Below are 6,399 nucleotides of genomic sequence, written 5' to 3'. Positions count from 1 at the left end.
TGATTATTTTGTAATAGTTTTTATGTGGCACTAAACAGGCGCTTATTTCAGAGCACCCTACACTTGCCTGACTGCCTCAAAAGCTGCTCTGTAATATAGCACTGAAGCTAAAATTTAGTCTTAACCACATCCTCCCCATTAAACCCTTTTCACAGATACACCCTGTTTTGGCCTTGCTTGCAGAAAGTAGATCACACCCTCACCACATTCCCTTTGAAATTATCTCACTCAAACTTAATGATAATATTTTAGGGAATCAAAATCCACTTTAATAATGTATCTTTGCTTATAAGAGCACTTAAAGAGTGCGAAAAGCTCCAAAACAAGTGCGCACTTTACAAAGCGATGGGTGGCCTACGCGATGGAGGCATGTATGACTCAATGGCGGGTAGAGGGAAAATCTTCAAATATTCTTTGTAGAAATTTATCAACAAATACCTGGATTGGTAGTTAGTAAGAAGGATATTGGTCTTGATTTGATCATGTATCTGAGTGGCAACTTCCTTCTCGATGACCTTGCTCAGGAAGGGGATGTTGGTGATTGGGTAATAGGTGATATGATCCAAAGGGCCAAGGTTGATCATCTTCAGCAGACGTAAGATCCGTCCAGTCGGGAGGTTGAAACAGAGGATGTCACAGGTGAGGAAAGAGTTGATGTCCATCAGTTTTGTGAGCAGTTTTCGGGTGATCCATTTCTTGAATGATGTCTTCTTATTATAATGTGGTCTTGATAGGAAGATTGCTGATGGAGAAGGTGCATTCCATGATGTATCGGCCGAATAGCAGTGGTGGGTGTGGTATCATTGATGAGTTCAGATTTTGTCAAAGTTTTCCTAGAAAAACTCTTGATCACATTGTATTCTGTGGTGTGTAGGAAGCCAGGTTGTACAGTGGGGCAAATTCTCGCACCACTGCACAAAACTAGCTCCTAGCTAAGCAAACACTGGTTGTCTAAGGCAGCCTTATCTACCCCTTAGTAGTGCAGGACCGAAAGGGGAAGGCAACTTAAGAGAATGTTTTTTAAGGGTTTAGCACTACCAGCACAACATTTGCAATAAGAAACCACTCACTAAGGCCCTGACCATTTTAGTAAATCACACAATATTTTACAATTAAAATAGGGCCAAAATGACAAAAGCTGGATCCGCCACATGAAATTTATATTCCACGTGGCTTCTCCATTCTGCATGGACAGACAGTACTCGCAAATGGCTTCTGGAGAAGCTTCCAGTCACCCAACATAACTCTCAACTAATCTCTAGCCTTTAGTCAGGTCGTAGGGTCTGGGAGAGAGTATGTTTTCCTGGGCAGGCAGGCAAAGAGCTAGCTTCCAAACTTCACAGGACTGCTGTTGTGGTGGTATCTCTTGCTTGCATCTACACAGCAGACAGAGTCCATTTGGTCTTCCTGAGTCTGCCTGAGCCAGTGGAGAGTGTCCCCTCTTTTCCTTCTCTGCTCCCAGGCCAGCACTTCTTACTGACTCCAAAGTCTTTACATTCCTGCGGAAGAGTCCCCTATGCGGACAGAATTTGTAGTGAGTATCTATTAGCTCTGCCATTCACTTTCCAGTTCCAAAAATTAATCTTCAGCTAGTTGAGTGCCAAACAAGTTATAACTGATTGACTGGGCTGTTTCAGAAGATGAGTACTTGGGTGCTCTTTCGAGGTCATTCGGTTGAGCCAACTGGGGTATCAGTCCTAACACTAAACATTTTGTAGAACAAATCCCACGTTTTATTTGGGGTGGGACACACTCCCACCCAAAGAACAAGCAGATTCCATCTGGTCCAAGACCTGCACCACAAAACCTGCATGGGGCTATACATCGGTCTTCTCAGACTATGAGCTGTATTCCAGTCTTGTCTCAGTGGCTAACCGGTCACACACAACTTTCCCCCTTGCTTCAGAAGGTCTGTGTGTTTTCGCGGCTCTCAAGCAAACAATAGGCAGGAGGTTGCATGAACATGCCTGTATCCAATCAGATTCAATACAACGCTTCTCGAAGAAACACCAATAGATATAGCACCTAGCAGAAGTGGTGAGGACCTCATATTGCAATTCCCCACACCTACAATTTACAGCAGTCTCCCTTTTATGGCAAAGACTCCACCATGTGAGTGGTTAGTTCAAGCTTTTTTTAAAGTTTACTCTAGCAACATTAAAAAACTGTGTGGCACTTGTTTAGCCCATGTACACTCTCGGGTCATGTTCGAACAGCTCTAGGGCTGGTTCACGGGTCAGGGGAAGTGGCACCATGGATCATCCCAGGACCAGCAACCCTCATGTGGGTACTTGTCGTGTCTCCCCAAGTGCCCCTCCTCTTGTGGAGCCTTTTACTTTAGGCACAAGAATGGTGGTAAGTGACCATCAGACCTCTGCAGAGTCTGGGGCTCTGTAGCCGGGCACTAACTTCCTCCCAATAGCAGAAATATGGATGGACTACATGGCCAAGAACTCTTGCACAGCGGCCATCTTGGGCGGGCCCTTTTCCCTGCTCAAGATGCATCTCTTGCTATTCAAGTGGACTCAGAGGAAGTATCCGAGGCATAGAAGTGCTCGTCTTCTTCCGCAGTTGCAGGAGAGGGTTTCCAAGATTTACAAATCAGCAGGAGGGGAGATTTGGGATCACTTGCGCTGCTGCAACGAAAAACTGTTTAACTTTTTTTTTTTAAATGAAGGGCAGGTTTACAAGAAACTGATGCATCTGTAGAGTTGCATCAGTTCCCCTGTGCCAGCCTGCGATACCCTTGCACCACCATGCACCTTAAAGCAAGGATTGACAGATGCGTCAGAAATTCTAACCATCTGCTTGCATAAAAGCCACGCATTGCTGGAGTCCAGCAATGCATGTTGAGGCCTATACTTATTGTACTGCGTCACTCCTTACGCCTGCTTAAAGCAGGCGTAAGGTTTCGACGCAGTGGCGTCCTAGAAGTGGTGCAGAGAAATCTTGTAGATTGTAGATTTCACTGCATCACTTTTATGAGGCTTTCCTGCATGGGAGCACCTGCATGGGAGGCTTTCCTGCATGGGAGCACCAACCCTGCATACATTATACCTGACGCAGGTATAATGTGACGCAGGGCTTTACAACGTGACGCATCTCCCCAGATGCGTCATGTTGTAAATTGGCCCTATTGTTTACGCTGCTGCTGCTTCACAAAAGTGACACCCCGGCAGTGCAAACGTGTCACAAGGGGCTAGAAAATCAGCCCCTGAGTTTGGTGAAACCATAGTGAAAAGGCATGCATTTGCCCGGATTTGGATAACTGGAGGCTTGTGTATTAGGAGAACAGCTAGCTTTTGAGACTGAAAACTTCGTTCTGCTTATTCTTGAAACTGTCATGTGTGATACAGAAAAGAGCACTGGAGAATTTGAGCACATGGGTGTTGCTCGCTTCATGCAAAGGACACAAGAAGGTAACTTCTTGAGGAGCAACTTTGAAAGGGATTTCTATCTTTCCCTTTGAGACATTGTGCCAAGTAGCTTTCCTTGTGAAGAAATAGGAAAGAACGCTATTGAAAGACACCTAAAAACTTTTTAGTGTGCACAAATTGGAATCTAGAGTATAAAGGGCCTAGGAAGATTAGAAACCATTCCAGAAGCCCAACGGAATCCCTGTTAAGCGTGATTCCTATTCAGCAAGGTGCCAAAAGAATCTTCAACAGAACTGATCAGTGCGTCCTTAACTTAAAGTGTATTTGTATAGCGCATGTTCACCCAGAAGGGTATCTTGGCGCTGAATAACAGATGTTTATTGTTACCCAACTCAATGGTACTCATTTTAGCAACCTTAGAAAGATGAAAGTCTGAATAGACCTGCCTGGGATTTGAACCTGTGAACATGAGGTCTAACACAGGCCCCTAAAGTGGACGCATGAGTTCACTAAGCCACAGTCCATGCAAAGCTACCTGTTATAAAACATGTGGCGCTCAGTCTATCAAGGTTCTATCACTGAAGCGATCTAGAAGGGAGTTTTCAGAGTGTTTTTTATAACGGAAAGGCTAAGCTTAATTTAACGATTCAGAAAAGGGGGTGGTGATGAACAGAGTGTCTGAATTAAGCAGACCACTCTTACCCAGTCCAAAGATCAGGGCTTGATCCATCACCGTTATTTATCTCACTGCACCATCCCAGCTCAGAACCTGGCTATATGCAAATCAGTCTGTCCCTGGCCCAGTGCATCATGGGAACAGGGCAGACCAAACTACCAAGCCAATTCTTCACCAGAAAGGAGACAAGCTACCGGGGACCGGTTTCTGGCATTTCAGCCTTCTTCGACCCGGCTTGCTTGAATCCTGATGATGCAGTGAGAAAGGGACTCATGTCTGAGTATACCCTGCCACACCTATAGTGGCCAAAAACGATTCAGAAAAGGGGGTGGTGATGAACAGAGTGTCTGAATTAAGCAGACCACTCTTACCCAGTCCAAAGATCAGGGCTTGATCCATCACCGTTATTTATCTCACTGCACCATCCCAGCTCAGAACCTGGCTATATGCAAATCAGTCTGTCCCTGGCCCAGTGCATCATGGGAACAGGGCAGACCAAACTACCAAGCCAATTCTTCACCAGAAGGGAGACAAGCTACCGGGGACCGGTTTCTGGCATTTCAGCCTTCTTCAGCCCGGCTTGCTTGAATCCTGATGATGCAGTGAGAAAGGGACTCATGTCTGAGTATACCCTGCCACACCTATAGTGGCCAAAAACGATTCAGAAAAGGGGGTGGTGATGAACAGAGTGTCTGAATTAAGCAGACCACTCTTACCCAGTCCAAAGATCAGGGCTTGATCCATCACCGTTATTTATCTCACTGCACCATCCCAGCTCAGAACCTGGCTATATGCAAATCAGTCTGTCCCTGGCCCAGTGCATCATGGGAACAGGGCAGACCAAACTACCAAGCCAATTCTTCACCAGAAAGGAGACAAGCTACCGGGGTACCTGTTCCCATCATGCACTGGGACAGGAACAGACTAATTTGCATACAGCCAGGTTCTGAAACTGGGATGGTGCAGTGAACTAAAAAACGGTGTTGGATCTAGCCCTGATCTCTTGACTGGGTGAGAGCTTTCTGCTTAATTCAGAGACTCTGTCCCTCACCACCCCTTGTTGTAAATATTTTTGTCCACCCTAAGCGTGGAAGGGTATTCTCAGATGTGAGACCCTTGCTCATTGCACCATCAGGATTCAAGCAAACCGGGCCGAAGACGGCTGTAATGCCAGAAACCGGTCCCCGGGAGCTTGTTTCCTTCCCAGTGTAAGAATTGGCTTTTGTAGTTTGGTTTGCCCTGTTCCCATCATGCACTGGGACAGGAACAGACTAATTTGCATACAGCCAGGTTCTGAAACTGGGATGGTGCAGTGAGCTAAAAAACGGTGTTGGATCTAGCCCTGATCTCTTGACTGGGTGAGAGCTTTCTGCTTAATTCAGAGACTCTGTCCCTCACCACCCCTTGTTGTAAATATTTTTGTCCACCCTAAGCGTGGAAGGGTATTCTCAGATGTGAGACCCTTGCTCATTGCACCATCAGGATTCAAGCAAACCGGGCCGAAGACGGCTGTAATGCCAGAAACCGGTCCCCGGGAGCTTGTTTCCTTCCCAGTGTAAGAATTGGCTTTTGTAGTTTGGTTTGCCCTGTTCCCATCATGCACTGGGACAGGAACAGATTAATTTGCATACAGCCAGGTTCTGAAACTGGGATGGTGCAGTGAGCTAAAAAACGGTGTTGGATCTAGCCCTGATCTCTTGACTGGGTGAGAGCTTTCTGCTTAATTCAGAGACTCTGTCCCTCACCACCCCTTGTTGTAAATATTTTTGTCCACCCTAAGCCTGGAAGGGTATTCTCAGATGTGAGACCCTTGCTCATTGCACCATCAGGATTCAAGCAAACCGGGCCGAAGACGGCTGTAATGCCAGAAACCGGTCCCCGGGAGCTTGTTTCCTTCCCAGTGTAAGAATTGGCTTTTGTAGTTTGGTTTGCCCTGTTCCCATCATGCACTGGGACAGGAACAGACTAATTTGCATACAGCCAGGTTCTGAAACTGGGATGGTGCAGTGAGCTAAAAAACGGTGTTGGATCTAGCCCTGATCTCTTGACTGGGTGAGAGCTTTCTGCTTAATTCAGAGACTCTGTCCCTCACCACCCCTTGTTGTAAATAAGCTTAATTTAAGCCCTGCATTATATCATTGAATATCTCTAGAAAATGACCAGACAAAATCATAAAAATTGGTCAGTCAAGGTTTATTTCACAGGTAAAACATACTAGATAATAGTTTAAGCCACAGTAAGCTGTAACAACAAATGTCAAAGAGTCGGAGTGTAATAATCATTTGATTTTCTCCCACTTTCAGATCTCCTTCTCCACTGCTTCTAATCATCTGTGCTGTAACAGCA

Source organism: Lissotriton vulgaris, chromosome 8 (genome assembly GCF_964263255.1).
Source record: "Lissotriton vulgaris chromosome 8, aLisVul1.2, whole genome shotgun sequence".
NCBI lineage: Eukaryota > Metazoa > Chordata > Amphibia > Caudata > Salamandridae > Lissotriton > Lissotriton vulgaris.
This window is presented reverse-complemented; position numbering follows the sequence as displayed.